Source organism: Anas acuta, chromosome Z (assembly GCF_963932015.1).
Source record: "Anas acuta chromosome Z, bAnaAcu1.1, whole genome shotgun sequence".
Classification (NCBI taxonomy): Eukaryota; Metazoa; Chordata; class Aves; order Anseriformes; family Anatidae; genus Anas; species Anas acuta.
This window is the reverse complement of record NC_089017.1, coordinates 17,991,447-18,008,836: the sequence shown is the minus strand read 5'-3', so window position 1 is coordinate 18,008,836 and position 17,390 is coordinate 17,991,447. Positions and strand designations below refer to the sequence as shown.

The following is a 17,390-nucleotide window of genomic DNA, read 5'->3' as shown; positions in this document are numbered from 1 at the left end:
AGGGCATTACTTTCCAACCTTTTTATAGTTGTTTGTCTTTACCTGAAATTAAACTTTATTGTATTTCCCTCTTGATCCTAAACCCATTCCATGTACTGCAAAAGTGAGAGAAAAAGTTTTTCAATTAAAAGTTTGTCTAACTTGTACATTTTGAGAGGGCAGTTGTGATTCTGTCACTGTTTTGCTGTGGTACAAGTGAGGCAAATTTCGTAGACGAGGTAATAATCTTTAATTAGAAGAACTGATAGAACTGGAGAAAACAAACAAGCTTGTGAACTTGACTGACATCCATTAATCAGATCTGACAAGTAGCAAAATCCAAACAAAATACAAGTTAGATGTGATTGTTCATAGTATAATAAAACATTTTAATCAATTAAACCATGGGAGAGAGAACAGTTGCTAACATGAATGTACAGGGATGAATCAGCAAGAAAACGGTAAGCTTTAGAGACAATGTCACTACTGAGTCCACAATTTGTTTATCCGTTGTTAAGAATTTAGTTCCCAGGATCACTTTTTGAAAATGATTTGCAGGTCCCCTTTGAGGATTGGACTGTGCAAGGAATGGAATTTTTTTCTTTTATTTAAAAAATATTTTCCTATCATTTGCTGTGTTTTGTCTTTAATCAGTTATCTCTGTGAGTTCATTGTAACAAATAATGGTTGATTACTTTCATACACATAATTCTCATGAGGGTGTTTGATGTGCTTGATGTAATATAGCACGTTTTAAAAAGTGGATAAACAAGACCGGTGGAAATTCTTTGGGGCACTGGCATCAATTATGTTAAATATGTTGGTATTCATGAGTTTTGCATTTGCTGTGCTGGCAAGATTTGGTTCTGATGGGTGCTTGTTAGTAGAGGGGAAATTTGCTTTGGATTAGGAGTTTAACACTGGAAGCATTGTTTGAAAAGGGAGGTGGAAAAGGGCTCCAGGAAGAATTCTTCAAGGACGTATGTTAGTAGGTGCTGTAATTATTTAACAATTTTCTATACACATACCAGCATCAAAACATATGTAATAGGCAGGAACATGCTGTCAGTTAGGGTTTCCTTTTTGCATTGTTATGTTCATAGATGGTATTCTGTTGTCTGATTCAAAAGCATAGCCTGTGCCTCGCATAGCATTTTTTAAAGACTTTTTTCTACTGTATTTTGCATGGTGGCTGATTTTGTGAAGAGCGTGTTGATTTGTGGTTTCCTATACAGGGTAATTTGTACTGTCATTTTTTTGTCAGCCATGTTATCTAGAAAGATGACGTTCATATGCTAGCACAGGAAGAGTAGTAAATATTGAATTTGCAGCAGAAATCTGTGGAGAAAGTCAGGTGATAAAAACGTATGTATTTTAGATACAGAGAAAGTTTGGTGGCACAGCTGTCTCAAACACCCTCCCATTAGTAGTTCATGAACAAAATGGCATATTGGTATGAGGGAGACATTTTAAAATATTTTCAACATTTGGTTGCCCCACCCTAATGATTTGCACAATTATTTTTGAGTAGCAACCACATCCATCACTGATTTAGGTGTATCAGCATTCTGTTATAGGAAAAAAATTATTGTGTGCTTTTTCAGTTCTTTCTTTACTTCTAGCAGAAACCATCTTGAATTAGTCCACTGTAAAACCAAGAGACCTTTGAGGGGATTCCTCTGAGATATGGATATTCATAAACTACTTTTTGAGGTATTCACATGTTGAATTACAGTGTTCTTGTGAGGCTGCTCAGCATTTTAGGCTTGCAGAGACATTTTCTTCTGCTAACTCTGAAAAAAAAAAAAAAAAAAAAAACAAAAACAGGAAATTTCCAGGATATGGTTGTGTTCTTTTCCATGACACATCTATATTTACTATATAGCTAATTTGCCTGCAGTTTGGCTGTGTATTTATGTTTCAATACAATTATTAACAAGTAGATTTCTACATATATATATATATCATCAATGTGCTATAGCCTAAATCTGAAAAATGCTAGATGAGATATGTGTGTATATAAATCATGTATGCCAATATAGCATATATATGCACAAATATTTAAGTGATAAGCATTTGTTCTTCTAATGTAAAACCCCTGTAGTAAAAGGTTAACTATTCTTTAGTTTCAAGGCAAATAATTGTCAATAAAAACATATGGGCATGAAAGGTATATAAACCACAGAATCACAGAATGGCTCAGGTTGGAAGGGACCTTAAAGACCACCCATTTCCACCCCCTTGCCATGGGCAAGGACACCTCCCACCAGACCAGGTTGCCCAAAGCCCCATCCAGCCTGGCCTTGAGCACCTCCAGGGATGGGGCATCCACAGCTGCTCTGGGCAGCCTGTGCCAGGGCCTCACCACCCTCTGAGTGAAGAATTTCTTCCTTATATCTAATCTAAACCTACCCTCCTTTAGTCACACGTAACTTTGCAGAACATTAATAATATCCCAGAAAGTTAGGTAATTTAACAGGCATGATGCTTCCAGAGAGATTTAAAATATAAGGATCTACTTTTTCAAATACAGGAGCATTATTTTTCACATGAATAAGCTTGTTGCCTTCAGTGTGATTGTTAACTGAAACAGAGGTGTACACCACACTCTAGATCTGTGACCTAAGGGCTTGTTTACACTGAGTCAGAAAAGTACATTAAATCTACATACATTGAAACAACTTCATTTCATGTGATCCAGTTCCTGCACACACAAGCTGTTGAAATAACATAAAGCCTGTATGCTTATTTAAAGCTCATGAAATGGGACACGTAATGTTTTGCTAACCTTCACATGGTGCCTTCCCACCCTTCCCAAGCTGTGAATACCTCATCAGAGTCAGGAAGGTAAGTTGTAATTAAAAGCAGCTTTTCTGTTAACTTTCTGAGGTGGTATTAGGTATTTTTCCTGCGAAGCCAACAGCACTTCAGCAGCATGTAAATTGTTTAGGAAACACAGGGAAATTATGGGAATTTAGTAATGCATAAATAAGTGGCACAAGCCACTGTTAGCTACTGAGATTTTGAATAGCCAAGCTTCACTGGAAGCTTGAAGCTTTTCTTTGGGGAATAAAAATGGAATGTAAAATGCCAGAACTACTGTTTTTCATCTCTCTGGTGCCCAACATGGAAAGCTGTGCCTTCCCAGCTATATGTAACCGCACTTCCAGAGGTTAGTCTGCTTCTGCTCTATCATGTACAAGAAACACCCTCACTGTCACTCACTATTCAATATTGAAAACATTTCCATTTGATGGATTACAGTCATCAGCATGATGCTACAAAAATTGGTAAGGACAGATGGGGTGTTTTAAAGATGGAAGACTGTTGGATATATTAGTTTCAGAAGGCAAACGATCCTCTGAGGCTTCTTACCACCCTTTGTGTCACAATACCTCCCCCCCAACAAATATGCAAACCATTATTTTCCTGTGAATTCTGTTGTCCCATAATGTTTGCATAAAGAAGGAAATCATCTGGAGTGCAGTGGTGCATTGTCTCCTATTTATGGGACTGCAATTAAAAGGGGAGTGTTTAACCACTACTGAATACTGAAGACCTTCCTCTCCTCTTGGAGCTGAATGAAGTAGTTTAGCTACTGACCTTCAGAGAAGGACCAGCCTTTGAAAGATGAAGAATAGAGTGATAAACAGAGGCTCATTGATCTCAGGTGAAGGGTGCTGCCTTGGGAAAAGGAAAGTAAGTCCAGGCGGGCCATGGTGGAATGAGTGGGATAAAAGGCCAGTTCTACCACATCCAAATATCATGCAGATGCCCCAGCAGTTGTTGTACTTTCTTATGTATGACGTAGATAAAAGGAATTCCAGTCATGCTGTCTGTATATGCAGGCTTCTGGAAGGGAAGAAAAAGCAGATGTTAGTTCTCTTGTAAAGGAGGGATCAGCACTCTGAACATTGTGGGAGTGATTCCTTAGGAAAGAAATGCAAGTAAAAAGTCTGTTAAGAAGACTACAAGGTAGGGAGGAGCTGCTGACATTGAGAAGTAATGCTTAGGAAGTCAAACCTGTTAGTGGCTGCAGAGGAAATGGATGTGAACAGTTAGTACGTTTGATGTATGGCTGGGAAGAGATGAAGGAGATAAGTGAAAATAAATATCAAATGGAGCAAAAGGATATCCAGCGGTCTTCTCAAAGTCTTGGGAGAACAAAGGAGCAGTTGAAAAAGGAAATGAAAGGAGGTGAACTAATATCATAGCACAGGGACTGTGGACGTACAGGCACTCTGCAAAACCATTCAGCAGCATAAGTCAGGAAATGCAATTAAGGTGAATGCCACGCTAGGCAGAAAGCTGCCATGTCCACTTTCTGGCTGTAATGGCAGCAGTCATGCAACCCCTTCATCAACCAGTTTGGCTCCCTTTTCAAGGTAGATTAATGCTTTTCTCTTATGACATTATTGAAGAGCAGAAGCGCTGGTCTGATGGAAAAGGAGGTAAAGATGAATAAAGGGGAGGGAGAAGGGAAAAGTCATTAAGTCTGTGTATGAGGAAGACCACAAAGAAGAGGGTGTTTATGAAATGAAGGGACAGAGAGAAGGGAAAAGTAAGGAGAGAACAGAGGAGATGGAGAGGTAATAACTAGCACATCACTCCAAAAAGAAAACCCCAGACCTATGCAAATATCCTACTCCACTTAATGAAATAAATGCATACATAAAATCAAGTCTTTGGACTTCTGGCAGAAGATTGAAATGAGATTTCAGTACTTTCCCATTTTTGGCCTGACATTGCTCTGTCAGAGCCTTGAGGTTGTTTACAGCCACTTGAGGATTAAAGGCTGAAAATGTATTAGAGACTTCTGAATAAAAGGCTGGGACCTAAGTCCAATAAAAGTATTCTGGTGTTTTATTCCATTTGTTCTAGGGGAAGTAAAATTCCTAAATACTTCTTCTGATGTGGGCTGGATTTCTTATTCATAGAAGGGACAGTCACAATTAAAGTCCTGGAAGTCTGCTAATTTATCCCGCTTAATAATTCTCATCACAGCTGGAGGGAGATCCAATGGTCCCGTGCCATAGTGCAGCAAATGCAACCTACCTAAGTTAATGATACTTTACTTGAAGGTAAGCAAGATATACTCATACACTATTGCTTTCATAATCAAGTGCCCAGTTTAAAGAATTAAACTGGAATATATTTCAGTTGTTCTCTCATGCTTAAAATTAATTAGCCAGGTGTTAAGTATAATTTCTGTTTGCTGAAAGTGTAGAGCTGAGGCAACCAGATGAATCATTTGGCACATAATCTTATTTCTGTATGTAACTTGCAGCCTTGTAAGGGACTGAAGTACTAAACTATAAACATACAGAGATACATGTATTTTTTTATGTTTTGCACACTTTTTGCATTTGGCATTACTTGACTACTGAATAATTAAAAAATGACTCAGTTCATGTGAGCTTTGCTGTGTTTTTTGTTGTTGTTGTTTGTTTGTTTGTTTGTTTGTTTTTAATTAATTGGTTGTGTTTAAAGAAGTCAAAAAAAAAGAGTGGAAATTTTCCTTTCTGTCTGAAATTTTGGCAAACCTGGTTTGTTTTTTATGGAACATTTTCATAAATATTGAAGCTGACAGTGACCTTTTTTAAAGAGAAGAATCTTTTTGAAGGAGGCCGCTCATGCTACGTACCATTGCAAAATCCCTTGTCTATGCTCAGTCTGTGCTATACTACTACTGTTTGCTGAACTTTGCTGATCAAAATATTAAAAGTTGACAAGTCACAGTGCAGTTATTATACAACCTGAAACAGTCCATATTTGTTTTATACAAATTTCCATTTCCATTGATAGAAGTTTACATCATACAAACCTAAATGAAAATGAGTTCCTAGTGCTCTGGGGGGAATAATACACAGAAATCCTTTCCTGTTTCCCTCCCCGACACTGGCATTTTTGCATAGATGTCAGATTTCAGTTACAAAAGCACAAAGTAAACACAGCAGTGAAAAAAATGATCTTGATTTAATCATACAAGTATAGCCTGTCTGTCCCCTTCAATCTTCCTATAATATACCACCGTTATTTCTCACATGGGACATCCCATGGCAAAAAAACACCAGATCATTGTATCTGTGTATTTTATACAATACAGAAAACTGTCTTGAGCGTAAACATTGAGTTTCGAAGGCTCTGTGGCTGTGTGAATTCAATCTGTTGTTTATTTCCAGCATATATTATTATTTTATAGAAAAAGAAAGAGAAAGTTTTGCATGTGTCATGTGCTTATAGAAAACAGTTACTGCCTTGCAGCAGCTTGATGGTGTAGGGAAAGAGGAGCAAATGCAGAAGTTCAAAAACTGCCAGATCTGGTGAACATACTAGAACAAAGGTCAAAGATGAACTTTTATCATATGTCCAAGTTTCTTTCTCTCAAAAAAAAAAATAAAAATAAAAATGGCAGCCAGATCTTGTTAAAAACAACCATCCCTCCAACTCAGATAACTTCATATGGAAAAAGTGATAGACTAGCCTACTCTCTGAACAATGTAAAATCATCAGAAGATTCTCTTATTTCCAAAATTCCAGTTTAAAATGTTATCAGTTACATTACTGTTCATCCAGAAAACCCAAAACCATTATGACTTTACTATTGTTAGCTTAAATTTTCATAACAAATATGAGATTTAAAAAGTTTTATCTTATGTTTCCCAGCATTTAAGATTTTGTTTCAAAAAAAGTATGCTGGATTTTCTCATTTAAACCATGCTCCTGAGATTCTGAGAGCTCCCATTAGTGCTGGGAATTTCCTGCTGACATAGATCTCAAATTAAATTAAAAAATTATAGTAATAAGCATCTATGCAATAAATAATATGAATCTCTAAACCCTATTACTAGTTGGCAAAATGTAGACTCGTTTAGGTCTGTTACTGAAAAGGGATATTTAGATTGTAACGAGCTGATTTTCTGTAGGCTAGGATGGAGAAGGGATGTGCTTTTCTAGTGCAATGACGCTAGGGATAATGCAGTGCAAGTATAATTGCATTTGCTTAGAGTTCTTTTGTGTGGTGCATTTTGACTGTGAAATGCTGGGTAGTCAGTCAGAAGTTAGAGTGCTAAATGATATGTTGAAAAGAGGCAGAAGCAACTCATTAATTCCATCCTATTTGTTTGTCTTGTTACCAAGCCCCAGCACTATTTTCTCCAGTAAAATATTTTTTCTAGATGCATATAGCATTTGAACCACATTTTATCACCAATAATCATCAATAAGTCTTTCACGGTGGCTAAAATACAGGCTTATGGCATGTATGTTAATGCAGCTTAGGTAACGTGGTAAGAACAGGAATTCCTCTTCTGATCATCAGAAGAAAGAAAGCAGAATATACAGTTAAATTCATGTGTAAGTGCAAGAAATCTGATTTCACAGGTTATTCATAAAAAAGTGTTTAGGAAACAGGAAGGCAGGTTTAACATTACAATAAACAGGCACAGTCCTATTCCAAACCTTAAGTCTACACAGCGGTCATTCCATGTATCACCTGTGACAAACGCTGTAAGGAATATCATTGTTATGCTGTGGCATTATTGCAGATTTAATTGAGACACTAGAATATTTTTCTCAATCATCCAGCTCCACTCAAATACTAAAAGTTCACTTGCAAATACATTTTAACATTTACTGGCTTGAAAAAAATAATCTATTAATGCTTTACTACTTCATTTAGACTTCAGTTCAGGAGGGATTGGAGCACTAAGGTAGACAGGTCACCATTACGTTTATTGCTCCTTTGTCTTTGTGCAGTGAGAATTTTTTTTTGTCTTTTTTTTTTTTTTTCCCTAGTCTGTTTTTCTGCTTTATTAACTGGTGAGTATTACTGTATAGTTTCCACCATTAGCTACATCAATAATGCTACACTTGGCCTTCAGGAACAAACAGCAGGGTTTTGTACAGGTCTTAGAAGCTAAGCAAAAGACAGGGATAAACACTGACCATGTTCTATCCATGCCAGACAAGGATACAGCTTTGTGCAACTAGTCATACTGTAAATCAATCAAAACCTCAGATTACTTTTTAGTATGGTTAAAGTTCCCCTTCATCCTAGTCTTGGGAATTCTTTGATCTTTGGAACATTATTAATGCCACTGGTGTATTTTGTTGGTTTTGAGGAGAAAAAGACCTTATGGAAAGTGTGTGCTAGAAGTGAGCATTAAATAAGCAAACAACCAATCATATAAGCAGAACAGTCTGCGAATAAGTAAAATGGGCTGAACTGAAGTAGCTAATGAAACTCCTGAGCACTTTGATGTTTTGTTTTCCTAAAATACTCAGGAGTATGTGAGTTTTCCATAATCAAACAGGTAAATACGTATTTTTAGTGTTCTGCCTCCTACCTGTTGCTTGTTAATTTCAGCTATGAAGCATTCTCATTGTGGGAATTTATTGAAATAATCCTTTTCCGCATATCCATGTGCTAGAGAATTTCAGAAATATATTTTAACTTCTTTTAATCCAATAGATATGAATAACAGCATTCCCACTGAACTTTGGTTCTGGCACATGTGTTCTAAAAATCTTCCGTTTTTAAATAACTTATGTATGTAAAATAACTAAGGCTCTTCTCCCCATTTTTTCATGTGTAATTTTCCAGAGAGAATATAACAAGTGGACTGAAAACAAACAAACAAAAAAGTCCAGCAGTAAGGCATGTTTAGACCAGAACACAATACAGAATTGTCAGACAAATATGCAGGGTAATTTAAGATTCAGTGCTAATACCATTTATAACAATGGCTTGGAAAAGAAGAAAAGAAATTTTGTGCCAACAGTTTATCCAGTCATGCAGAATCAAAGTCTCCCCATGCAAATAGTTCTGTAACGAGCATAATGAGGCAAGACTTTAAAGGTATATATGCTTTATCAGAAAAGCTGGCATCAGAAATCTTGGCTACAGTAGCAGGATCTGCATACTTTATTCTCTGCCGACTCACACTTTTCAAAGCTAAAACTCCCTGTAAAAAGAAGGGGGAGCTTTTCCAACCTCCAGCACAGGCAGGTTTTTTACAAAAGGCATTGCAACAGCCAGGGCAGCCCCTCGGTCCTGGATCTAGGGGCAGAAGTCCATGTTGCTGGGGTGTTGCAGCGCCCAAGGCCTCCACCATCAAAGGGCCAGGACCACCAGGCCCATCTTCTGCCTGCTCCCAGCACAGGCCACGAGGTTTCAGCCCAACCCTAACCAAGGCTTGGGAGCAGCACAGCAGACCAGGGACACCTGCTCCAGTCCTTAGCCAGCAGGCAGGGACTGGCATGAAGTAGCCCAAGGGCAGTGCTGGTGCTTGACAGCCCCTCCAACAGAGCCCAGTCCTGTGAGGTACAGAGCCATGTGCTGAGGTAGGATGATCTGCAAATCTGTCAAATCTTTTCTGGGAGAAAGTACATTTCTAAGGCTGTCTAGATGTTGTATATTCCTGATTTTGACCCACAGAGAATTTCATATAGGCAAATTATAAACGTCAGGGAAAAAAATAACAGAATAATACACTATAAGTGTAAGATCAAGCAACTAAAAATGAATTTTGAAATCCAAGGGAAAGTGGAAGTTCCTTGCACTGGAAAGACAGTAACACTGGGAGATGGCCACTAATCATCAGTACAGCTCTGCGTTCCCTCATCCTCATTGTCTGCCTGAGTTTTGCTTTAAATGCAAGTCATGCTAATAAGCTAAATGATCCAGCAATGCAGTACTACAGAGCTGAGGTAGGACAGATTATTCTCACTACTTAATTTTACTGGATAGCATGGATGTTCTTCTTTAGTGTGACAAATACTGATGGGAGTGCAGATCCAGTCCAACAAACATGTTGAAGACATTTTTTCCACAGCTCATGTTCTTAACACACGTGTTTCAAGCAAACCCATTGCGATTAGGTCATTTTTTTCTCCCCTCTCTCCTCAGGGCTGTGCTATGCAGTCCTGGCAGCTTCTGGATGCAGCCTCCGATGTACTCAAAAATTGGTGCCTAGAGCTGAGACGAGGCACTCTGAGACCACATCAGGCCAACAGGGCCTTTTAAGGAGACACTGGAGGGACACAAGGACAAAGCTTCTGCCATGGCACGTACTGGATTCAAATGTGACACGACCAAACCCTAAATCAAAGTCCCCACCTCATGCTGAGCACACATCCAGACATACTGATAGGAGACAATTACTTTTGGTCCCCCCAAGGGTATGGAAGTAGCCATGGCAGGATGTGTCCCCACCTTCAGGCCAGGCGACCAGGAAAGCATGCTGCCATATGAAGTTACAGGTACCTACACACCATGCTCTGGGGCCGCAAGGGGAACAAGGTGGGGATTTGTTAGCCCTGGCAGCTCTGTCACTGCACTGAGGTGCTGTCTCAGTGTATGGGAAGGAAGGAGCCACCCACTCAAAGACAAACATGCACTGTGACTTGCCACTACACCAGCAAGAGCCTGGCCTTTGAGGGGCCACTCTGTTGCTCCATCCTTAGCAGACCCAAAAAAATATAGAGGATGCAGGTGTGTGGGGGAATATTGTACAGAAGAAAGAATTTGGTCTCTTGGGAAAGTTGGTGACAGGGCGGAGTAGGGGGGACCACCTCTACTGTAAAAGAATCTAGTGAAAGCCTGTGGCTTGTGGAACATATATATATTATTTATTTATTTATTTATTTATTTATTTTTGTGGGAGATCAGCTAAAGACTGTGTTGGCTTCTGGACTTCTTTGCCAAAGATATATTTTAAGCATAGCGCTTGTCTGTGACCTTTTCTTTCCCCAAGACAATTCATTATTTTGGCTCGCCTTCATCAAGTACTGCTTGTGTGTAAAGCAATCCTTCACACAGACAGGTCGTAAACGTCAGGGAAGTTTATAATAGAAATCCTGAGACTAGCATCAGTGCCCAATGCCAGTAACTGCTCTGCAGCACTGTGTGCACCCAGCCCTTTGTAAGAAACCCATCTGGGTAAAACCCTTGCTTACGGAAGATCCACCTGTTCTGGCTCTCAGTGGCATCTAGGACAAAAACAGAGCTGTTGATCAGGACAAACTGCTGTTGCTGATGCCATTAAGCAGAAGAATTCACTAGGGCAGGAGTGTGTGTTTAAGTACCAGGACACCTGCTCCTTCACGGAACGAGTTATTCTAATTACGAAAGTATTCATAATGTCAAGGAAGCTATTAAAAATAAAAGACGAGTCAGTAGTGTGACTTTCAGCCTCACAATTGACACATGGCTGTATCTGTACAAACAAGGTGGCATTTCCAGAGGTGTTTTTACATTTTTCCATCAGAGTTGTTTTGTTGTTGTTGTTTAAAATAAATGTATGTGCAGTATGAAATCTGAATCTTTTACAGTTTTAGGCAATTCAATGTAATTTAGTTGGAGGGCCTTTAGTTGGAGGCTGATGTTACCAAAATCTCTCTCAGTCTTGTTCTCAGAGTGAAAGGATAATCTTGTTAATTCACTGACCTAGGGTTCAGCAGCTCTGAAATCTGCATCCCCGTCTGCCACAGACTAAGTCCCTCCAGCTTCTGGTCCTACCTCATCTAGGGCAGGGAACCTCCCTTATTCGGTATTTGTGGTGCAGCAGCACTCCCTACGCCATTGTAATACAAATAATAGATACTGTAGTGTAAGAGGAACCTGTCAAAGTCGCTGAACTCTCCTTGGCCTTGCGCCAACTCCTGACGAAACCCTGCAGGAAATGTGGCTGACAGAAGCCGCTTGTTGGCCCAGCGCAGCGTCAGGCTGCAGCAGCAAGCCCAGTCCAAGCATCGCTTCTGCCGGTGGTGCTGCCTGGTGGCCTCTGCGGTGTGACCAGCAGAGCGTGGCTGGCCTCAGGGGACAGAAATAGCAGTACCTTTGGTCCGAGGAACGTGATGAACGAGTCCTCCAGAGCTGCTGGCTGACAGCAACGTTGCTGTGCTGCTCCCCTCCTCCCTTCCGAAGGCCACGGGCAAACCACAAACTGCATACACCTAGCAGGGAAACAAGAAGAGATAAATCAAACAAAAAGGCGGTTCGGCTTGATAAACCGGATATGTTTCCACACTCACAGGCTCGTGACATCTAAACATTATGGTAATAGCTTACTGGCAGAACTGCAAAAATAGGATCACACACTCTTTCTTTGGCCATTCAAAACTATCCAGCCTGGCACAGCCCTTGCATGGACTTTGGCATGCCACCTGCCTTCCAAAAGCCTTTAATGATGCAGTTCATTGCTCAGGGGTAGGTAAGGGCACAACATGACTATGTTTTGCTGTTTTCTTCCCTGTAAAGCAGCTACAGGCCTATGAGAAAGATTTATTTTGCCAGTTCAGCCTGCCAATAAGAACAGGTGGTTGCACAGCTTCCTCTAAAAGGTACAAAATGCCATGCATCCAAGGAGGCAAGAAAGGAAGAAAAAGGATTCTGTGAGAATGAACTCAAGGACAGAAGCAGCTCATGTTTTGTCAACAGCACACAGCAGCTCCAGGGCCTCATTACTGGAGGTACAAATGAATGCAAATACAAACAGGGGAATCACGTTTCACTGGGGTACCAGCTGTAGTGTGGGCAGAGCAAGATCTCACTCATTTGTGATCGGTCTAGATAGCATTTATTGGTTTGTTTCCATGAAGGGAACTTACACCTGAGTGCCAGTGTAAGGAAATTGTTCTCTGAAGTGCTGAACTCAGCGTCACGTGCTAAGAAGAGGTCCTGTCTTCTCCCATCCCCCTGGCCCATAAGCTTTTCCACCTCACTAAAACACATCTTTGCTTTTCACGCTCTTCTCTCTCCACTTAGTCCTGCGTTGTCACCACTTTCCATCAGCCTCCCCTGCTTCTAAGTAAGAGTTCTGCTTTTGAACACAGAGACTCAGAGTCAAGTCTGTCAAATTATCAGATACTCTGCACAAAAGTCTCAGGTGTCAGTCAAACCAGACCAGCCATCCATTCCTCCAACCCAGCTGTATGCAAGCTTGTTTTGTTAGACACTGTGTCTCCAGACAGTAATTGTTTTCCTTCTCCATAGAAGACAACTGAAGAATAGCAGAATATGTTATTTATATTTATTATATAGCCTTATATATTATACTCATATTTATATATTATTATATAGTCAGAAATGCTTTTCTTTCAGATTTCATTTTGAGATCATTTTTGTTTTCTGTATAACCCAATTAAGGTAAACATCCTTAACTCTGCTATTTCTTTATGTAGATATTTTTAATTATGCTATCCCTGGTTTACCCGAGACACTGGGTCCGAAAGCTCTGCTAAATTTCTCTGTGAGGGAAAATTGGATGACAGCCATCTCTCTGTGAGGACGTAAAATAACATCATGCGCTCTCATTTACCCCGCTTGTTTTCCAACTGCAGAGAGTTTTCTGAGTTTTTGGGAGATATAGCATCAGGATCTGCAGCTGGTCTGCTCAGACACAGGGTAGACTTGTTGTCTTTGCACTTGTGGAGATTTATAAAGAAACAGTTTTCCCATGTTTTGTTTCCCAGGGGAAAAAAAAAAAAAAAAAAAAAAATGCTCTTTAAAGAAGTTATGACCAAGACAACCAATGGAGAAACCTCCTCTGCTGTAGCTGAACTCCTACAGAGCTGGAGCACTTGTCAGACGGGCATGCCCTGCCCAACAAAGCAGTCTGCAGCTAATGTGCAACCACACAGAAAGCACAGGAGTAGCCTTTAACTCCATGTGTAAGGGCATTAGCAAAATAACAAGAAGCCAAACGAGGACAAGAGGATGGCACAAGATGTTTTAGCCTAATACTGTTGTGTCCATGTACACAGGCCATCAAACTTTGATACTCAATAACATGGTTTGTTTCACTGAGAGGAAGGAGCCAAGGAAAGCAGGCTGGCTCTATAGCATCAACATCCTGCAAACAAGAGTGTCTTTCCCTTTCCCATACAGGGACTAGCTGTGATTAGTAACCATGTAACTTGTCAGTAAAATAGGAAGAGGACTGCATGAAGGCACAATTCTGACTCCTTCTCCTGTCCCCACATTTGCTAGCCAGCCCAAGGCTCCTTTTTTTCTTGTGATCCATCACTTGAGCTTTAATCCTTGCTAGTATGCTAAGGGTTTAGCTGGGCAGAGGACATCATAACTCACAGTTTTGAGATACCTCTTAGCATGGAAAAGTCCTCTGAATTTAAATCAATCTTTTTCTTTTTCTTTTTTTCTTTTTTTCTTTTTTTTTTTTTTCCTGAAATTAGGGAAGATAAAACACACCCATACATTAACTATCATTAATTTTATATATGTTGAGTTACAAAACTGATGCTGTGTCATTAAAGTAAAGCCAAGACTAAAAGGAAATAAATATAATGAATGCAAATATTTAAGGTCCTACATTCTGACATAAGTTAAGTCAGATTTTCAAAGCTGATGACCATCCAGTTCCTCCTTAAATTATCATACACCCTTTTTCTCTTTTTTTCTGTTTCTTTTTCCTTTTTTTTTTTTTTTTTTTTTTTAATCTGGGATTAATCTATTGTTCTTATTTACTTCTTTTGAATAAACAGGATAGATATAATCTTACTGTGCATAGCAGACTTGCTTAAGAGTGAAATTTAATATCAATTGCACAACTGAGCAAGCTTAATTTAGATCAAACAAAAAGAAATGTATTAAGTACCAAATAACTTTCTTTTAAAAGTAGCCCGGTGTTAATCACAGGAAAAAAAATATTTCTAGATGTTAATATTTCTAGAAAAATTGAAAAGGAATCAATATTACGGAATACTTGTGATCCTTATTTCATTATGATATCATATTTTTAACACACCCTATAAAGGTACTTGTCTGCGAAGCCAAAACTTTTTGCTCATATTGTTGGTGTGCTCTTGTTGGAGCTTGTTTTGAGCTCTGAAGCTCACCCAGGCAGAGAGTAGAATACCTTACGATTTTCTCTTGCTCACGACTCGACTAAAATCAGATCAGAAGTTCCACCGCAGTGCACAGAAATGCCAGGGAGAGCACTGGTTCTGCCTGGCACATGAATAACAAGTCTCCACAATCTGAAATCATGTCAGTTTCATAAAGAATACATAAACAATTTGTATTTACAATGTGTGGGAGAAGAAAAAAAAATTTTGCATACTAAAAGCTTAAATACCTAGGAATTTGCTGCAGCTGATGGTTGCTGAAATAATTTTAACACTGACAGCAGGTCAATGACAGACGAGTCCAGATACAGTCTGTTTACAATTTCAGACACGCTTGAAGCCCTAGTGGGAATTTCTTTTCTGAAATTTGCCTAGCAGACAAGGCCCAAGAGTCAGGAAGTGGCAGAGCTGTTGTTCTCAGCCCAAGAGGCTGCAGAAAAAAAAATAGTTGCTGAGTCAGACAGAATTTTCCCTGAGGACTCTGGCTGGAGCCCAGCCTTTAGAAGACCTGCCAGCTCACCTAAGGGTAAAATCAAAGCTTTAGAAAAGCCTGTACAGCTCACAAAGAGATAATCTCATTATTTTTTTTTAGATTTTTATATATATATATATATAAAGTTAGTTGCCACATTTCTTCTGTGGCAGAGAAATAGCTTGAGTCTTGTAAAACCCATAAGTGCAGTTTGTATAACGTCTTCCCAACCTCAGCCACCGCTGGCGTAGCCAAGAGCTCAGAGCTGCTGAATGCTGCTGTACCTGCTCCTGTTACCATGGAAATGGACATTGGCAAAAGTGGGATAAGAGCTTTAAAGTAATTACCAATATAATTAGCATTTCACCTCTTAGGAGATTAGCTCTCCCCAAGTCCCCCCCAACTAGTGAAGCTGTCCAAATTCAGACTCATCAGTGTAGTGATTAGTGTCTGGAGAGAAGTCAGCGGAGATGATCAATGTTGGAATGACACAAGAAAGGGGAGCATTGTTGGAGCTGTGGCACAGCGGATTCTTGTGGCCTTCTTTGCTTATTACTAATAAGAAACTCTTCTCTTTTGCTGTGAGTCACTGTTCCAGTTTCACCCTTAATTAATTCAGAGTCGAAAGAAAGGGCACTAACGTGAAGAGAAGCTCCCAGTGATGGCTCAATAAAGTTTGCAGAAGGAACTGAAGAGGGGGAAGGGCAAGGAGTCATCATGGTAACAAGTCTCAGGATATTCAAGAGGAAGAAACCTGAAATGACACGCTGCACAGCCACCACGCTCTTATGTCTTAAGTGCCAGCGTTTTCCTTATGATCTGTGATTGTCTCAACGAAATGCATCAGACAATGAGCTGCTCGCCCGAGCAGCACTGCCCAGCCATCACGCTCACCAGGAACCTCTCACCCGAGCAGGAAGTGCACCTGCTTGCATGCTGTGATCTGCACCAGCTTCTACAGCTTTTCAACAGCCAACAAAGGTCTCTCACGTTTCCCAGCAACATCTCCTTTACCGACAGAGAAGTTAGAAGGGAATTTTAATTTCTGATACATAATTTCACGCTTTGCTAGAAACACAATAGCCTGCGTGCCTTCAGGTTGGATGCAAAACTCACCTTCGGTGGCCAGTGAAGTGATTGTTTGCATAATTATCCCTGCTTCCAACAGCATTAACATTTGGCCGGATACAGCCTGACAGGTTTTTGCTACGGTTGGTTAGCAGAAAGAAGATGCACTTTTGGAAGAAACTGATGAACTTTCTGAAGAAATCTGGGGGAAGATAACATCCATAATTTTGTAACAAAGTTCTTGGTTTACTAGTGGACTTTAGCAGTATAAACAAATATGAAAACACAATAAAAATTGTATTATTTTCTTCTGTTCATCTCTTACCATTCTTTCAGGGCCTTGTGAGACTGTGAGCTACAAACCGGCAGGGCTGGGCCACAGAGCTGATCTCCGGGCAGTCCCATACAAAGCACTGCTGTGTAAGTGAAAGGTCCTATGCACCAGAACATCGGTCCCCCTCTGGATCCTCTCCTTCCTTCAGTGCTCTCACAAAGCCTGACCACTGCACCGCAGAGCAAATGAGGCTCCTTTGTGCCTCCCACCCCCTATCAAAAGGTAGCAAGATTCAACAGCACTCGGTTCTCTCTCACTCTGTTACCTAAATGTTGTTTTTCACTTTAAGCTGTGTGTTGTTGCACAGCTGTTTCTCATGTTTTTTGCATTTTCAGGACCCTTTAAGATGACAAGCAATGTTCTGGGAGAGGTAGAAAGTTGCTTCTCTTGCTTGTTCAGTGCAGGAATTTCTCTTAGAGATGCTGGAATCCAAAGGGTTCATTTTACTCATAGTTTTTGTTATTCTTTGTAGAAACACTGTTGGAAGATTATATCATCCAGATGCATTTGTCATAGTCTGTCTCCCTGTCTACTGCTCTTAAGTGCTTTCAAATGAACGTGAGGGTTAGGCTAAGTTCTCCCATTAAAAGCAAAACATTGCAGTGGGTGGAATACTTCCCTGCTTTCACAACGATGACATAGACGTAACTGGCTGGGCAGCTTCATTCC

General features: G+C 39.9%; 1 long non-coding RNA gene across 2 annotated transcripts; it reads right to left on the bottom strand.

Annotated features, from left to right (window-relative positions):
* Positions 1-344: 344 nt before the first annotated feature.
* Positions 345-12,143, bottom strand: LOC137848693 (uncharacterized). 2 transcript variants are annotated; one of them, XR_011091478.1, is made up of 4 exons: positions 12,053-12,143; positions 11,820-11,937; positions 3,583-3,831; positions 345-1,772 (listed from the first exon to the last, which is right to left on the bottom strand). It is a non-coding gene; the product is annotated as an uncharacterized lncRNA (long non-coding RNA). The 2 variants fall into 2 exon arrangements; XR_011091477.1 differs by lacking the exon at positions 12,053-12,143 and having other exon boundaries at positions 11,820-11,972.
* Positions 12,144-17,390: the final 5,247 nt, after the last annotated feature.